A 19928-nucleotide genomic window follows, 5' to 3' on the forward strand; every position below is an offset into this window, starting at 1 on the left:
CTCTCTCTACTGTACTCTGCAGCTTGCTTTTGAGGCACTCTGAAGGCAGGAGGGGCCAGAAGCGTCGGTGGGAGACCCCAGAAGAGGAGAATCAGGGCTGCTCTTTGCAAAGTACTTTATAGTAGTGATTATCTGCTGTGTTTGTACTATTAAAGGGCTAATTTTAGTTTAGTTTTTTTAACCCCAATATGACCGGCCATAAAAAAAAAAAGCATGCTGCTGCTATTAAACGTCTTAGGCTTGGTTCACACCTATGCATTTTTTGGTGTTTTTTACAAAAACGCACTACAGTTCATTTAACATTGTTTCCTATGGGACATGTTCACACGTATGCTTTTTTCAGCCGCTGTGTACTTGGAAAGGGTCAGGAACTTTTTTCAATGCAAATGGTTTGTTTTTTTGTTTTGTTTTTTGTGTGTTCAATAGACTTCAGCTGCAGAAAAGCATGTAGTGGGTTGTTCCCACAATTTGCGGTTTTTAACCTGTCCAAAGAACGCAAAATCGCAGCAAAATCACATGTGCAAAAACAGAAGAAAAGCAAATGGAATAGGTGTGAAATCTTATCCATTTTTTGGACGAGAATATAGTTACATAGTTAGTCAGGTTGAAAAGACACAAGTCCATCTAGTTCAACCATTAAAAAAAAAAAAGATACAATACCATATACCCAATCCTATACCCACAGTTGGTTCAGAGAGAAAAAAAAAAAAAAAAAAAAAAAAACAGAAAAGCAGGATCCAATTTGCTGCAGTGGGGGAAAAAAAATCCTTCCTGATCCCAGAGAGGCAAATCAGATTTTCTCTGGATCAATTTTACCTATAAATGTTAGTACTCAGTTATATGATTATATGGTTAGAGTAAGGCTGCTTTCACACTGGGGCGGTATTCAGGCGTTACAGCGCTAAAAATAGCGCCTGTGTAACGCCTGAAAAAAACCGGCCCCTTTAACTCCAGTGTGAAAGCCGGATGGCTTTCACACTGGAGCGACGCGCTGGCAGGACGGTGAAAAAAGTCCTGCTAGCCGCATCTTTGCTGCGGTGTATTCACCGCTCCTATACCGCTCGTACCCATTGAAATCAATGGGACACCGCGGCAATACTGCCGGCAAAGCGCCGCTGCAGCGGCGCTTTGCGGGCGGGTTTAACCCCTTTTCGGCCGCTAGCGGGGGTTAAAACCACCCCGCTAGCGCCCGCACACCGCCGCTAAAAATAGCGGCGCTTTACCGCCGACGCTGCTCCCGCCCCAGTGTGAAAGCAGCCTTAGGGTTGGGGTTAGGGTTTCCCCTAGAAGAACAAGGTTAGGACTCAGGGATTTGAATAGGGTCCTCGCCCAAAGGTCAAAGGCCAGGAGGCGTGTCCCCAGATGTCAAAGGTCAAGTGTCTGGCTGACCCACCCCCACCAAAGTGTTCCACCTACCAAAATATTTTTTTTTTATTAAATCGCAATAAGCGATTGGTTTGTGCAAAAGTTATAGCGTTTACAAAATAGGGGAAAGTTTTATGGTATTTTTATTATCTTTTTTTTTTTTATGGTGACGATGAGCGATTTTTATCATAAATGACATTATGGCAACCACATTGGACATTTCACACATTTTTGGGACCATTGTCATTCATACAAACAGTGCTATACAAATGCACGGATTCCTGTGTAAATTACACTGGCAGTGAAGGGGCTAACCACTAGGTGGCAGTGTAGGGGTTAAGTGCGTCCTAGGGGCGTGGCTGTATTTTACACATCACTGATCTCTGCTCGGAGCAGAGATCAATGACACTGTTGCTAGGCAGAACAGGAGGTGCTTGTTTACTTTAGCATCTCCCCGTTCTTCCGCTCCATGAGGCAATCGCGGGTATCCCCGCGGGACCAACGACCTGACCCACGGAGGAACCTCTTAAAGGGCAATGTACAGGTACTTGATTCTGCCTGTACGTGCCCTTCTGCCAACGTATATCAGCATGAGGTGGTCGGAAAGCGGTTAAAACAATCTACTAAGTTGGCCAGAACCACCTCTGGAGGGAGTCTATTCCACATTTTCACAGCTCTTACTGTGAAGAAACCTTTCCATATTTGGAGATGAAATACCTTTTCCTCTAGACGTAAAGAATGCCCCCTTGTCCACTGTGATGACCGTAACGTGAATAACTCAACACCAAGATCACTATATGGACCTTATATATATTTATACGTTGATCATACCCCCCCCCCCTTAATCTCCTCTTCTCAAGAGTGAATACATTCAGACCCTCTAATCTCTCCTCATAGCTGAGCTCCTCCATGCCTCTTATCTAGAGGTCGACCGATATATCGGCCGATATTTGCCTTTTTTAATTAATCGACATTGGCCGATTGTGCTGATAAAAAGGCTGATTTAGAACTACAGCACGACTTGCAAATGACTTCTGTAATAGAAGTCAATGCAAGTTGCCTGAGTCTTCATAGAAGTGACTTTCCCCTTCTCTGGGCAGTCTGCCAAGAAAAGAATAAAGAGATAGAATGTTTACACTTGAATGAACTCAATCCTGTGTGTAGAGTTCTCAGTTTAACCATTTAAAGACTAAATCTTTTCTGACACTTGTTGCTAATCCTGTATTTTCTGCCAGAATATCATTTAGACCCCCAAAAATTATATAATTTTTTTAGCAGAGATCCTAAGGAATAAAATAGCGGTTGTTGCAATATTTTAAGTCACACGGCATTTGCGCAGAGGTCTTTCAAATGCAATTTTTTGGGGAAAAAAATACACTGATATAAAAGTTTTTACTACCTGTTTTTATTTAATATATAGTTTTTTTTAGTTTTTTATCTAAAATCATACACACAAGGCCGAGGAAGAGGTTAAATGCGCCCGTGAAGCACCGCTGCCAAATCGCATTGCATGTGATTCGGCAGTGGTGCCCATTAATATTAATGGGCAGGACTGGTGGAGGAGCGGTATACACCACTCTAAAACATGCTGCTTGCAGGACTTTTTTAACATCCTGCCAGCGCATCACCTCCATGTGAAAGCACTTTCACACAGACTGCAGGGGAGCCGTTTTACAGGCACTTTACAGGCGCTATTTTTAGCCCAAAAGCACCTGAAAAATGCCCCAGTGGGAAAGGTGTGTTAGATTTTATGAGATGAAGGGGGATAAAAATAAATAAATAGGCCTAACATATCGGCATCATATATCGGCCATCGGCCGCCATGATTTCTAAATATCGGCATCGGCCAGAGAAAACCCATATCGGTCGACCTCTACTCTTATCAGTTTGTTTTCCCTTCTCTGCACTTTCTCCAGTTCCCCGATATCCTTTTTGAGAACTGGTGCCCAAAACTGAACGGCATATTCCAGATGAGGTCTTACTAATGATTTGTACAGGGGCAAAATGATATCTCTCTCTCTGGAGTCCATACCCCTCTTAAATACAGGAAAGGACTTTGCTCGCTTTGGAAACTGCAGCTTGGCATTGCATGCTATTATTGAGCTTATGAGCTACCAAAACCCCCAGATCCTTATTGATTCCCCCAGTTGTAATATTCATTACAAAAAATCTTTGTACATTCGCTGAATGAAAGAATGTTTGAAAATTTCTCTTGCTTTTAACATTCAGTTTTTAAATTTCCTTTGATCAATAAGTTTTCTATTCTGCTCCTTCAATTTTTCCCGTCACTATGGTCAAAAACGAACGTCGATTTAATCCCACTAACGATTAGCAAATTGAATAAACGTTCTTAAAATTAAATTCTTTTTGAAGGAAGACATTGTTTTTGTATGGCTAGTATAAGTGACAGCAATCACAGTTAACTTATTAAGTCACCTGCCTATGACAAGGGAGTCCGCCATATATAATATATTACAGTTCTGTCTGAAAATCTGCAAAACAGTCTCTCTTCTTAAAAAAAAAAAATTTGATCTGAGTCTGATGATATTTATCAGATTCAACCTCTAGTAGTATATACAATATATCTCTTCTGTCTGCTATTCTCAAAGTAGATTAGAGATTTTGGCGGTAGTTTGCCATTTACCACTGCATAGAGATATTCAAGAATAAATAGCTTTTTATTTTAAACTTTACATATCAACTAAATTATATAAACACACTTTTGTTAGGGTCTATATCCGATTATTCATAATAATAATAAAAAAAAAAAATTGGCCAATCAGTTATGAAAATAATCTCTAGTTGCAGCACTAGACAGACTGCTCATATGTGAACAGTGGCCACTGTAATGAATGGAATTTGGCTTGAGCGTTTTAGTGCTACAAGCAGAAAATCGCACAGGTGTGAACAGGGCCTAAAGCAGAATAAAATCATCATCGTTTACAGCCAAGGAATCTGCTTTTGTTTGATCTGTAACTGCCATGGTGCTGCACATGTGATCAGTTATGACATCAACCATTTGATGGTTTGACAGTTTGGTTGAGGACACAAGCAAATGTGACAGCAATCCTGGCCTTTCAAGATCGTAACCTTTTTAAAACCGATAAATCAATGGGTTTAGTTTTGCTTTATGATTTACTGCTGTTCAGGGGCTCTGGGCTTCAGTCAAATGGCAGCCTCCAGCAAAATGAAACAGGAACAATGCTGGAGGCAATACACAGCACACACTAATTTTGGTAGCATAATTATTAATGTGGAATGGATGTTCCTTGTTAAAGAACATTTATCAGGTTGGTGTTATAAATTAAAGTTCCACTTTAAGTAAATCAGGCCCAAAAGCTGACCATGGGCAGACATCTCACCGACTCTGCACAGCCTTTGAAGTACTGCCACAACATCGGGTCTCTTACGAATGTTCTTTATCATCAAGCCCACAAGCACATACTATACAACCTCAGTGACAACGTTGTCCTATTTTAGATCACAAAGAACCACTGACATCCACAAGTTGGCAAATCTGTGTATGATACAGGTCGAATGGTTTGAAACACTTGGTATTGCTCCTAAGGAACTCTTACATGGATGCCTCCTAACCTGTAGAAGTCTATTAGGATTGACTGCACAAATAAACCAGTGAAAAGAAGACCGGCTGCGGGATGTGAAGCTGCAGTTGTGGGATGCAGGCAAGTATACATTTGGGGAAGGGAGAGGGTATTTACTTTAGATCAGAGGCTAAGCAGGAAGTATATAGGTACACAGATTGTTTAATATGCAGATAAGTTGCAGGAAAAGAAAGCATAAACGGCATTTACACATTCAATTTTCAAACAAAAAATTTAAATTTGCAGTCCACGCAAAAACTAAAATCCCTGCATCTATAAAAACCACTGATCTAACACTAACCTATCTAGCCCTGTAAAGAAAAAATGGAGTATAAATACTTTTTTTGAACCGGATCTGACCCGATCTCAAGCAGTGGAAGCTCTGCAGAGGATATGGCTGACAACAGCTGGGAAATGAATGGGAAGTGATGTCACCCATAGACTTACCATCAAGCTCCCGTTGTCGTCCGCATCTTCTGCACCCACCTCCACAGCAAAGCAGCAGCTGACTGCTCACCTCAGGATATGGTCAGATCGGGTGGAAGCAGCTTAAAAAAAAAAAAAAAATAATGTATGTATACTCTCTTTACAGAGATAGACTGGTTAGTGTTAGATCGGTGGTGTCTATAGATGCAGGGATTTTCGTTTTTGCATGGACTTCCACTTTAAATGTGAAAAAGTTAACTTTTCCAATTACATTGAGATGCCAAAATGCAGTCCTGTATTGTAAATTCAAAAAAAAATAAATAAAAAACACAAACAGCCATACTGTAAAACTGCTTTAAAAATTTGCATTCTGAATGGACACAACCAAAGTACAGTTTTGCAACACCCGCATGCAATATGCAGTAAGTTTGTTGCAGGATATTACAACAAAAAGGACCAATCAACATAAAACCTTCACTTAAGCATCTATAGAATACACGGGAAAAGGGGAAGAGACAAACTGTGACAAAGAAACAAGCCATTGTTCTGTTTTTACTGTAGTCTGATGGGCACAGATTGTACAAGCGCTACACCGTACAACTACAAACCAGCATCCACAGTGCATGAAAAGAATGGGCAGATGTCTGATATAAAAGGCTTATATTTTGACTATACAATTTTTCGGCCTGTCAACCACAAAGAAAAAAAAAGACTAAAGTCACGTAAGGACAGCAGTACTAAGAATCCTTCACAGCACTAATGTAATTGCTTTAAATCTTGCTCAAGCATTAACCATCGTCACTACTGTGCTAATCAAAACGTTTGTACCACAATTTAAGAAAGCGAAGATTACAAATAACTTTATAAAATTACACAGAAATCACACACATCACAAGAAACATTGAAGGACGACAGATGTCTTTAATAACTGAATTGTGAGCTTGCGAGTAATGTAAAGCAGGGCTTCCTGTGGCTGCACCTGTTACACTGGGCACATCACATCTGTGCAGGCAGCATAAAGGAAGCACCCATCCTTCCAACGTTTAACAGTCCCTACTTTACTGAACTGTACTGCTTCCATTTCTGTCAACACAATCTCTCCAGACTCATTAATACATTTTTTTTTTCTTTTAAGAAAAACATCTAAAAATTGATATTTTGATCTACTGCTTAAGATGAATTGGTCAGGATACAAATTGAGGGGGTACTCAAATGATATTTGATGTGTGTAGATAGATTTTTCTGTAAAGCTAAACTCTGGTCAGCCAGGGGAAAAAAAATATATATATAAAAAAAAAGATAGCTCCCCAATTTGAAAAAAATAAAAAAATCCTACATAAAAACAGAATTGGAAAGAAAGTAATTGCTGCACATCCAGAACTTCGGATCGCCTTTTATTTTGTTTCACAAAAAGAACACTAAAGACACCAAACCGTGGTCACATAGACGCATTTCGCACATACATCTTGTGCTTAATCATTAAAGCAATTATTAAGCATAAGATGTGTGTGTGAAACATGTCTACGTGACCACAGTTTGGCATCTTTGGTATTGACTGTGAAACAAAATAAAAGGCAAATCGGAAGTTCTGGATGTGCAGCCATTTCTTTGTCTCCAAGTTACCCAAGGGGGGCGGGCCAAGGCAAGCACTCTGCAAGATACTCCAATCAGCCTCATCTTCATACACCTGGTGCAACGGTTCTTTTTCTTGTACAAAAACAGAATGAAATGATTTGAGAATCTCCTAAACTTTTTCTCCACTTTGTTTCCAACATATCAAATGTCTAAACTGAGAAAACGTATCATTTACCTCCCAGACCAGCTTTCACCTCATGTCGTACGACAATTGCGCAGTCATACAACATTGTAATTGTACAACGTTTACATTGTAAATTAAATTTTTATCATTTTTTTCCACACAAATAGAGTTTTTTCTGGTGGTATTTAATCGCAGCTGGGGTTTTTATTTTTTGCTAAACAAAAAAAAAGGAAAATTTTGAAAAAATATCATGTTTCATAATTTGTTATAAAATTTTGCAAACAGGCAATTTATCTCCATTAATATGCATTAGTGAGGCGGGACTGCTGGGCACAGATGTCCCTGATAGGTACCACTGAAAAGGGGCACTGATGGGCAGCACTGTTGATGAGGCACTGATTGGTGACACTGATGGGTGGCACTGTTGTACACTGGTAAGCAGCACTGGCAGGTGGCCCAGGTGGGCAGATGAACTGGCAGGAGCTCTCCTTGATCGAGACCAATGTCCCTGTGAGAGCCGATCTTTTTTTTTTTTTTTAGGATTACCAGCTGTGTTTCCATCACATGATCAGCTGTCATTGGCTGACAGCTGATCATGCGGTAAGGGGTCAGGAACGATCTGTGATCAGCCGAGTTTCAGACTCGCTGATTAGAGGGGGCGTGCAGGCCGCTCGGGCAAGGTAGGACATCTACTGACGTACTCCCGGCAAAGTAGGTCCATGCTGTAGCCGTCATTCGGCTATAGCGTGGATCTGAAGAAGTTAAGAGACCATTTGCTGGAGTTTTGGAAGAGGAATGTTCCCCCATTCTTGCCCAATTTAGAACTCCACGGTTACATTCACACCTGAGCGTATCGTTTTCAGGAAGAAAGTCGTGTGATTTGTCCGAGTTTACCACATTTTTTGCTGTGTTTTTGCACAGGTCAAAAGGTCACCAATGTAAAAAGCAGAAAAACACCCAAATCTGCCTGAATTGAGCTACAAAAAAAGCTCCAGAACTTTGAGCTTCAGGCAACATGGAGTGGAGATACGAACAATCTCCATGGAGAATAAGTGTTTTTTTTCTCTCCAGCGTTTTGGAGGTTCAGGCTTCAAGCTACAAAATGCTGAGGTGTTAATGGGGCCTGACTGCTCAACAGTGCTGGGTCTACTTTGTCATTTTTTGTTTCAAGATGCTCAAAATATTTTCAATAGGTTCAAGGTCTGGACTGCAGGCAGGCCAGTTAAGCACCTGGACCCTTCTACTATGAAGCCATGCTGTTATCCAAGATGCATAATGCATGTTTACCATTTACCTGCTGAAAAATGCAAGGCCTTCCCTGAAAAAGACTGTCTAGATGGGTGCATTTGCTGCTCTAAAACCTGGATTGATGGTGCCTTTCCCAAGATGTCCAAGCTACCCATTCCATAGACACGAATGCATCCCCATTCCATCAGAGACGCAGACCTTTGAACTGAGCGCTGATAAGCCAGAAGGCTCCTCTCCTTTTTAGCATGGAGGACACAACACCTACAATTTCAAAAAAGGAATGTCAAATTTTGATTCGTCTGACCACAGAAGGTTTTCCACAGATCATTAATGAGCTTTGTCCCAGTGAAGATGGCAGCATTTTTGGCTCAAGTTCAGACATAGTTCCTCTTTGCACAATGAAGCTTTTATCTTGCATTCTTGGATGCAAGGTTTGTGCGTTCACAGTGATTTTTAGATGCATTTCTGAGCCCATGCAGTGATGTCCATTGCCCGATTTTTAACACAGTGCGGTCTGATGGCCTCAAGATCACAGGCATCCAATATTGCATTACAGCCTTCTCCCTTAAGCACAGAATTTTTTTGGGATTCTCAGACACTTTTAATACAATGCACTTTAGATTATATATTTAAAGTCTGCAATTTACATTTGGGAACATTATTCTGTCACAATTTTTAGATGCAGCTTTCCAAAGATTGGTGATTGCAGAGGCCCATCTTTACTTCTGAGACGCTCTGACTCTCCAAGATGCCCTTTTTATATTCAATCATGTTACTAATCTGTTGCCAATTAACCTAATCAGCTACAAAATGTTGTTTCAGCTCTTGCTCATTAGTACCTCTTACTTTACCAGCTTTTTTGTTGCTCCGTACCAACTTTTTTTTTTTTTTTTAAAGACGTGTTGCTGCCCATTTCAAAATTACCTTTTAAAAAATAAATAAGCACCCAACAAAATCACTAGGCAGCCCAACCCCCTAGTTATTCAAGAGCGGTCAGCCGGCAGGAGCCTTCATGAGGACCTGAGGGTTCCCCCCCCCCTCTTTTTTTGGGTCAGCGGCAGGCATCACAATTGATGGATCTACACCGTCTACACCGGAGGGACTTTTTTTTTTTTTTTAAGGAATTGGCAAAAACTTTTGTTGTGTCCATTTAATTTTACACTTTTTTGGTGAAGTAGGGAAATCTCATTCACATGGAGGCGGGGGATGGAATCTGGGGGCCGCTAAGCCCCCCTGTCTGCAGACCGCCAGAACCACAGGCCAGGGTTGGGGGGATGAGGCCCTTAACCAGGTGCTTTGGGGGGCCACATGGCCTGGTATGGTTAGGGAGGGGAGGAGGTGGCCCTTGCTCATTCCCCCCTCTTTTCTGACCTGCCAGGCTGCATGGATTTTGAGGGGTATACCCCATGCCTTTTTTTTTTTGGACCACCTCCCTTAAAATCCATGCGAGACCCAAATGGCCTGGTATGGATGGATGGATGGGGGGGGGGGGCACAGTGGGAGAACCCGCTGCCAGCTGAGTCATCGGTTGTTAAGGAAGTGGCAGCTGGCTTCCTGGCCTGATCCTTAAAGCGGAGGTCCACCCTAAAATGGACCTTCCGCTCATCGGAATCCTCCCCCTCTCCGGCGCCACAATTGGCACCTTTCAGGGGGGAGGGGGGTGCAGTTACCTGGATAATCCAGGTAACTGCACCCACTTCCGGGATAGCTCTCTGCGGAAAGGGGCGTAGATTACGCCCCTTTCCGCAAATGCCCGCCCCCTTCCGCAAGTGCCCCGCTGCCTGCTGGGAAACACACAGATCCCAGAGGCAGCGGGGACCGTCCTAATTGCGCAGCGCTACTCGCGCATGCGCAGTAGGGAACCGGGAAATGAAGCCGAAAGGCTCCATTTCCTGATTCCCATACCCAAGATGGCGGCGGCAGCACCCGAGTACCGATCTAGAGATCGGCTTCGGGTGCCGACATCGCGGGCGCGCTGGACAGGTAAGGGTCACTATTTTAAAAGTCAGCAGCTGCAGTATTTGTAGCTGCTGGCTTTTAAAAAAAAAAAACGCGGAGTCCCGGCGGACTCCCGCTTTAATCAGCCATTATTCTGGTTAAACTCAGAACTTAAAATGATCTATTTTCCAATTTTTCCCATTGTGCACACATCTATTGACTTTGTAGAACCACAAAACGATCACATTGGTCTAAGCCGCAAACAAAGTTGCACTCGTCCAAAGTCGCATCAAGTTGCAGGGTAAAGTCGCCACGGAAATCACATGATTTTTTAAGTCGTATTAGTGTGAATGGACTAATGGGGACACAGACAGCAATAAAAAACGGACAGGTGTTCTAATCCATCTCCGTTCAACCCAAAATCTTTAAAAAGTTTTGCCTTTAATTATTTTTTTTTAAGCTAAGAATTGTTGAAAGATAAAACAAAAACCAGCAGAATTTTTACTGCATTACAATTTTGTTTCCTTACTGGGGGGTATATTCAAGTCAGCAATAATTTATAAAATGGCTCGCTACCTAAACAAGACTACAATCATATGGAAGATCTCACCTACTCCTTTCGGGGAAAAAAATAAATAAAAAAAATCGGAGTTATCAAAGAAAATATGGTCCTGCCGGTTTGCCTTTAAATTCTTCTCCGCGTATGCGGATATAATGTCTCAACAAATGTAAGATGTTGAATCGTCACCCATTGTATCCACCGGTGCAATGTTGAGGTATGATAACACCCCCCCCCCCCCTTTTCTTATCTTTTCCTTTTCTCACTCCCCTTTCCTATCGGAGGTTAGTCTTGCCCCTTTATTGGCATGTTATTTTAGCTTCATAATTCCTTAATACGCCATTGAGCCCTATTGGCTTATGTTTACTGAACGGTTCCAAGTATCTAACGTTTCCATATCTATAACTGATTTTCAGAGTTTTCCCTATGCAAGAGGACAACTCACGTTTCCTAAATTTGTCACCTGGGAAAACATACTGTTATTTCACTGTAAATTACTCTTCAATAAAATTGGGTATATTGGATTGTACAATTTTTTTTTTTTTATGTGTTTTTAAGGTTGAACTGGATGGACTTTTTCAACCTATGTAATAAAAATAATAAAAAAAATACAATCTAGCACCTTTATTAGGGTTAACAAGCCTTCTCCTGCATTGCTGCCATGTGCACCTCACCCTGCCCATTACCGATGTAATGAAGCACACCAGGTTTCGGGGCTCCTGGGGTGCTATAAGAGTAAGCTAAACCAACATGGGGGCAACCTGGAAATGTCGGCTACGGAATGGAAGTGGCAGTTTACCATGACCATAGATGCATATTGAATCACTAAACCACCTAATTCAGCAATAATTGTACTAAATACAGGAGCAGTCATTAATCCTGAAAAATTACAGTCGTCTAAAGGCCCGTCTTTAATTTCCCTATCCTGAAAAAGTCTGAGTGAAGTCAACATTCCCCTACTGCATACTTGTTCTGTATCAACCATGATAACCAAGAAACTAGCATTTTCAGTAATGACATACTTTCTTAGGTTGCTTTAAGTCACCTGACAAGTTGCGCTCAATTCAATGCAATGGAGCCATTCTAACTGGAGAGACTCAATTCCCTTTTGACCTTAAAAAAAACAAAAATAGATCCCGCACTACAACTTCAGAGCGGCTTGCATTGATTTCTATTACTGCACTGAAGTCGCGCTGTGAGAGGCGGTTTCCAAGGTCAGGCGACTTTGAAGCAGCCCCAGTGTGAACCGAGCCTTAAAGAAGAGAGTACAAAGTGTATTCAAACCAAAAAACAAAACAAATCCTTTATTGTAGCTTACATAATACTAATGTAGTGGCTGCATTCAATTTTCTATTTCTGTGCTAGGGTGGAAAACTCACTGACTGTACTATGGACAGTGTTAACATTCTAAACGGAAACACTCATTCAGAAAATAAAAGCATAACAATTCAAAAGTTCTTTTGAAACTCTCACAACTCAGTTTTGTTTTCCTGACAACTGTTCAGGGCTGCGTTATACATAAGAGATGGTTCTTCATCAAGAGGGGGGAGAAAAAAAAAAAAAAAAAAACACGAGCCAAAAAAACTGAGATTAGTCACACTAACATTCGAAAAACCAAAACAAAGAAGCATGCACTTACACATTGCATTGCTGTTCTAAATAGTAGATGCACGCCAATTTTAACTATTTTTAAAATGCTTAATCCACTTATATTTTCCACACATATATATATATATATATATATATATATATATATATATATATATATATATATATATATATATATATATATATATATATATATATATATATATATATATATATATATATATATATATATATATATATATATATATATTTTTTTTTTTTTTTTTTTTTTTTTTATAAACCTTTCTGTGTTCATTAAACGAGAAGTTCCACTTACAAAACAAAAAAATGCTATTTTTTTTTGCAGGTAAAAAGAAAATATGCATTTTTTTTTGTTCAGGACCAGTAAAGCATCGCACCTATGATCAGCAGATTGTGGGTGTAATACCACAGTCCTCCAGACTGCCTGTGTATCTCTCTACCCATACCTCCAATATTAGCAGGAACACACTGACAGGAAGCTCAATTAACTACCATGGAGCTGTTAAATCGCTCAACAGCGCCGTGGTAGTTCACTGACAACTTGCAGTTTTCCCCATTCACAGAACAGATTGATCCCCTGCTAGCTGTCAAAAAAGGGGATCAATGACTGGTGCTGATGTAACATGTTACACTCTGAATATGGGTGTAACAAAATGTGAACTTATCCTTTAAATACCTTATTGTAGATCTACTGAAGTCACCACCACTCTGCTTCTCAATGCAAGGCAGGCAGATTGTGGCTGGTGGGAGGGTCCAACAAGGTGCTGTATATAGCGTCCTGAAAGCATCCCAGTGCCCTGCCTCAGTACTCCCCTCATAAGCCCTCAACCTTGATGCAAGCAGTTGAATGGCTCTTGGGGGAGTTAAATATCAAGGTGGATATCAGTCTGGAGCAGTGGGGGTGGGGGTTTCTAGGCAACTTGCATTTGCATGCAACCCGCTCTAGGAAACGCAAAATGTGTAATGCTGAGCATCCATGATTGAAAGAACTGAAAATTGAATGAAGGTAAGGGGCGGGGGCCAGGGACAACAAGGCCAGGGAGGAAAATGCTAGATGATGTTGGACACCTTTCAGCCAGGAAATGATTGCTGCCTCTAAAGCACAGAGTTGCAGTGTGCAGTGAAATCAGAATAAGCTCTATCAGTATAAGTGAATAGCATGTACAACTGTGCAAGACTAAAAGCGAAGGCTGGAGTTCAGTTTTGACAAGAACAAAAATCATGACAAGCAGCAATTTTGTCAGCAGTTTATACATACACATTACAATAACTCCAGGAAGCAGTGTTTACATCTAAACTGTCCTTTTAACTAAATCCCACTACTGTTTTACAAAACCAACAACCCCCTCTGTGGTGAAAACACATACTGTTTTAGACTGCATGTCTGTGTGGCTCTTATGCCTTCTGTGCATCCCGCTTCTGGCTGCTCCAAGCTATATAAAATCTCCTTACAGGCATTCTTGTAATGTTTTCTCAGCTCTCTCACTGTATAACCAGACAGGTGATAGATACTGTGAATTTCAGTTTCACTTCACTCTGCATCTCCTCTCACTAAACTACGAATCAGCATCCCAAAGCTGTCAATATAAACAGGAGCAGTGGCTCCCATTAACCTCACTCTTGTTCAGCATTCAACAGAAATTAAGAGCAATAGATGTCTGCAGATACTTAGGTTCTATCCTAGAGTTCTTTAACTACAGTGTGTCTCCCTCCCCAATACTTGTAGAGAGCAGCAATAAGTGCCGATTGTCTTCTATATGCAAACTATCTGCCTGATTCAGACTTAGGCTGGCCATAGACTATTCAAATCTGGGCCAGTTCAGTAGGAACCGGCCGATGTTTGAACCTTGTATGGGAAGGCTGAATGTACAAAGTTGATTGAATAATCAACTTGGGTACAACCAGCCTGCTGGCTTCACTTGCGATTATCGCTAGCGTCTGCTATAGCCATTAGCAATAATCACTGGGATGCCTTACCCTGTCCACCCACACCGGGAGAAGACAATTGTTCAGCAGGAGGGATTCCCCTGTCAGCACTGTGTGTTGAGGGAATGGTGATCATTTCTTTCCTGCAACCCGTGTTTACTGGGATTACAGCTGAAAATATCAGCCATGACCTCTGACTTTTTTTTTTTTTTTTTTTTTTTTTTTTTTACACAGCCAGCTTGCTCTTAAAAGCATTCCAATGGGCACATGAGCTGCTGGAAAGCTTTCAGAAGTGCACGTCGCATATGTAAACTGTGTTTGCACCACACATGAGATATCGCTGCAAATGTTAGAGTGAGAGAAATAATTCTAGCACTAGACCCTCCACTAACTTGAAACAGGTAACTTGTAAAATGCATTTAAAACATCACCTATGTAGATTTTTAAGCACGGTAGTTTGTCGCCATTCCTTGTGTGCAAAATTTTAGAGCGACATGTTGGGTATTTACTCAGCATAACATATCATATCTTATAAACAAAATAGGGTATATATGGTTTGTTTTTAATTCATTAAAATGTTTGTTTTTTCCCCAAAAAAGTGTGCGTTTGAAAAACTGCTGCGCAAATACTGTGCGATGCAAAAAATTGCAGCAATTGTCATTTTATTCCATATGGTCTCTGCTAAAAAATAAAATGTGTTTGGCGGTTACAAGTAATTTTCTAACAAAAAATACTGCTTTAAACTGGTAAACAAAAAGTACCAGAAAAGGCTTGGTCTTCAAGTAGTTAAATACAAAACTTTATATTTCCGCATTTCTTATAGTAGTAGTAGTCCTTTATGCATAGTGAAGTTTCCTTGTTGGATTGTAGCCAAGAAATAAAGTAGGTTAAAACACCATTTGATCATTTAAAACTGATAATACAGGTCAATTTAGGCATTTTATATTTTCCTGAACCCTTTAATAGTAGCAGTTAAACAAGCTGCCTGCAGTGTCCTTCAATGGAAACACTGACTGCGGATATGCTGAGTACAAGAAAAGTCTGCTCTCTCGCGGTTCAGTCTCTTTCTTCAGTTCCGCTAAGCTTTTGAATCCTTTACATAAAATATTCACATATGAATTACGAACATAAAAGTTGCCTCGGATTGGAAGTAAAAATATCTAGTAACCCAAAATAAAAGATGCACAATCTATTGCCAACCCAGTGATTTCACCCACAAATCAAAGTCACCAAGTTCAGGTTGAAGCAGATGGCAGTATGGAAATATAAACAGCAAGCATATATTGTGTAAGGTAATTACAATACACCAAGCAGAATGAATGAAGAAGGCAAACAATCTGAAAATGTTCCACCACAATCTAATAAGAATGTTGCAATATCTCAGAAGCATGGATGTCAGCAGCCGGCTAATACCACAGTAGTACAATACTGCCGCCCAAGAAAATATATCAACTGCACTACAAAGCTACATAACTGCTGCAACATCCCCCATAGGTGGATTTATCCATTCCAGCTGTTAGAAAATAATATAAGGAAATAGTTCAATTTACATAGAGAGAGATAAGTGCAGCCCTCTCAGAGAACACAAGCATAGAGTAAAGATCATACGACATGTAAATTCAGACACAGAAAAATATTTACTGAAGGTCAATCAGCAAGTTTCTGGCCCTCAACATCTTCAAATGCACAACAGATATCTGCACAGGCATTCAATACGAGAAATAAAGTATATAACATGAATGCATATAGGAGATCGAAGGGAACAAATTGTTTTTCAAATAATTTGTGTTAAACTATATTAGAATTTTTTTTTTAAAAAGCCAATAGAAGCTCATATAGGAAAAATTGAAAATTTTAAAGACATTAAACAAATTACAGACACCTACACAAAAAGTATACAGCATTAAAAAAGCTCTATATAGTGGCTCCCCCTGGGGAGCAGGCAACCTTTTTTGGGTCCTGGGTCACCGATGGTAACTATAGCTGTGCCAAATTCTTATAGAGAAGGGTAAGCCGATACCCCTAGACGCCTTGAGGGATAGATATGGAAGATTCCCAACGGACTGGTGGAGACACAAACAGCTTCATCATTTCATTGCAAACCAAGGTGACACGATAAGAGGACTAGACACTCTTACGTCGCTTGAAAAATTGTTTATACAAGAGAAGCCCACCCCCCACATGATTTCCGAATTATATCAGCTTCTGGGGTCAGCCTCTGTCGTCAGCAGACCGGCTTTTATACGGGAATGGGAGCGCAATCTGGAGGTTGAATTCTCAGCAGGCCAACGGTCGCATATGTATAGACTCGCACACTCCGACTCCATCGATTCCTGGACACAAGAAACTAACTACATACTGCCGACACGGACCCAGCGCCATCTAGCCTGGATGTTGCGCTGTTGGAGTTAGCGGAGCCCTCACTGAAGCGGAGGAGGCCAGTGAGTAGTGATGTGCATGCCTGATCATTGTGTCTCACCAACTCTAATCGCAGTGAAATTACCTGTACCACTCTCTTCCTCTTTGAGGTTCACAAGGCATACAGTGGAGAATACTCCAAGGTGCAGCACACCCTCTAATCTGTTGATAAGTTTTATACCTTCAGCCACTATCTTCTCGGCACTTTGATAGTTGCATTGAAGGGAGGGCGGGCAGGACCTATGCCCAAGAAGGCCGTGGTGGGAGCCAAGGGGATGCTCTCCCCCCCCCCCCCCCCCAGACGGAGGTCTGATGGAGGCTCTCGGGGGGGGGGGGGGAGGGAACTGTGCTGGTATAACCCAGTTACCCATCCCCATGTTCCCCCAGTTTTATGGTATGGTTTTTGTCTTTTTTGCCCTGATCTCACTCATGTGTTATACGTCAGGTCTCTTTGGCTAGATCAGCCACTTAACACCCGTGATGATATGTTGTCGACTCTATTGTGCATTATATGTTCAACAAAAATAAAGATTATATAAAAAAATAAAAAAAAAAGCTCTATAGAAATAGATAATATAAACTAAAAAGGAAAAACGAATAGTCTTCAGAAATTTGGGTGTGATTCCGGACATGAACAGGAGGAATGCATTTTTCTCTGAAACAAACTAAGTATTTTTTTTGCAGTCTCGCCTCTGACAAATTTGTTAGAAACACTGTCTTTACACTCTACACTATGCTAAAGCAGTGGGGGGGACAAAACTTTTTTCTAGAATAAAAAATAAGTTACATTTACCTGCTCTGTGCAATGGTATTGCACAGATTGGTCTTTTATCACCTCTTGGGGTCAGCTGCCAGCAGTCTCTTCTGAGAGTGCCCCCTTCAGAAAGCAGGATGCTATGAGATCACTCATGTGATCGCTCCTGATGCGGCTTGGCCACACCCCTTCCTCACAAGGTTTGACTGACAGCAGCAGGAATCAATGAGTCTCACTGCTGCCTGTGTTTCATATGAGATGAGGAAAAAGGAAGAGAGCGCTGCTGCAGAAAAGCAGAGGCTGGATTAAGAGAGGACTCAGGTAAATGTTTAGGGTCCTAGGGGACGATACAACTACTGGGACACTTTTTGCTTTAATGCATGAAAAGATTAAAAGGTGTTAAAAAAATAAAACTTTTACAAAAGCAGTTTGCAGATGCTAGGGCTTTGCAATTTGACACCAATAGAACATAAGGAGAAATACTATTTTCACAAATTATGCTAACCAGAAACATGAAAAAAGCACATTAGTGAAAAGCAATGCTAAAAGAAATGTAAAAAAAGTGATACAAGTGTAAAGCTTTTTTTTTTTTTTTTTTTTTTTTTACTTTTTTAGCACACTGCAGTTCTCAAAAAAAAAAAAAAGTTGAGTTTTTTTTTTTTTCCTCTGGCTGTTAACTCCCCTCCATGTTAGCCTGTGTGCCCATGCATTGCACACTAAACTCCCCTCCATGTGTCCATGCACACTATAGGCATGTTTAGGAGTATAGTGCAACAACTGAACCCCACTGAATATACATTGGACAAACCATGTAAAAATGTATCTAAACCAAAATGCAACTTATTGCAGCTTGCTAGTTCTCAATGTGGCAAGTGCATTTGTTTATTTTTTTCAAGCTTCTTTTGCTTTTTATTTTCACCTATAATTAACAAATTTCCTGTCCCTGGGTGGCTACATCACTCCATTTTATCTATGGAAGAAGCCATGGTTGTCACCCTGGGCTGCTCTCCTGATACAGACTACAAACATGTCTGTCTCTCTTCATTGCCATTATACAAGGGTAAGGCAATTGGTAGTTTATAGAATACAACTATAATGGAAGACATTCTTTTCTGTAGGTGACATGGAAGTGACAAGGACACTGCATTAGGCTTCATGTACACTGGCAGCTTCTAAACTTGAATTTAGGATCTTTTGGCATTTTTTTTGCCAAAGCTCCTAAACGCTACTTCATAAAAACCTGTGCGTCAGGCTCCATGCACACTGGGCGTAAAACAAAGTCTGTTCTCTTTGGAGTAAAAACGCTCATATAGAGCATTTTTTGTACAAAATTTAGACGAGTTTAGGAGTTTTACGTCTTTTCTGCCAGTGAGTTCCAATCAGAAACGCAAATGAGAAGGTCCCCCCCCACGTTGATCTCAAAATATGCTGTAAACGTCCTAATGTGCATGGACACTAGGGCTGGGGAAAAAAAATTGATTTAAATCTTGAATAGAGTTGAGAGGTCAAAACGATTCAAAAGTTCAGCAAATCCGCCCCCCTCCCCCGCCCAGGAAACGGCACTGACACTGCACCAGTCCTGAGGAGCTGTGGGCAGGAGTTTTTAGGCGAGGCCGCGGCTTTGGCCTAGTCTGCGGGCAGCAGCTCCTCACGGTGTCAATCAAAAAAAAAAAAGGAAAATTGATTCAAATCGTTAATCAAGTTTTTTTGTTTTTAAAAAAAAAGACAGATTTTTTTTTTTTTTTTTTTTTTTTTTAGAAAATCGCCCAGCTCTAATGGACACATTGAGTTTCTTCTACAGGCAAAACTCCTGCAGAAGCAACTTTTTTTTTTTTACGCCAGTGTGAATGGAGCCTCAATGTACACATAAGCTCCTGTACATGGAAGAATCACGTTCAGAATAGGAACATTTTGCCCGCGGAATATCACTGCGTGATTTTGCAGCATTTTTGGCAAGAGTTTGCAGCCCTACTGGCAAGAGCAAACAGGTATTTTCTATTTTTGCTTAAAAAAAAAAAAAAAAAAAGTTATAACTAGTCACATCTAAGAAGTGCACTATATTGCATATTTCCATGGGTTTAGCTATACCCCAATTTCCAACCCTGTTGACAGAAAGCACTGGAAAACAAAGAAAATGTGCTTGGCTAGCAATATCTATATAACAGAATAGCAAAACAAACGCTCTTGAATGTATGCGCCAGTTTACACAATTGTATGTGACATCAAACTGAATTGCAAATATTCTTTAACAGATGGCCTTATATATTGCTAATAGTCAAATTCCAAACAATCTCATTGCTTCTT

The 19928-nt window shown here is 40.7% G+C and overlaps 1 protein-coding gene across 6 annotated transcripts in view; it reads right to left on the bottom strand.

Annotated features, from left to right (window-relative positions):
• Positions 1 to 19928, bottom strand: part of NIPBL (NIPBL cohesin loading factor) — a 242831-nt gene that overhangs the window by 175868 nt on the left and 47035 nt on the right. Inside the window, exon 2 of one of the 6 annotated variants that reach the window (XM_077462848.1) lies at positions 5415 to 5515. The exons of the other annotated variants lie outside the window; for them this stretch is intronic. The gene's annotated coding sequence lies outside the window, so the exon portion shown is untranslated. The remainder of the gene's footprint in view (positions 1 to 5414; positions 5516 to 19928) is intronic. 6 annotated transcript variants of the gene reach the window in all.

This window comes from Lithobates pipiens, unplaced genomic scaffold (assembly GCF_037356315.1).
Source record: "Lithobates pipiens isolate NorthernLeopardFrog02 unplaced genomic scaffold, aLitPip1_a1.2 Scaffold_3, whole genome shotgun sequence".
Classification (NCBI taxonomy): Eukaryota; Metazoa; Chordata; class Amphibia; order Anura; family Ranidae; genus Lithobates; species Lithobates pipiens.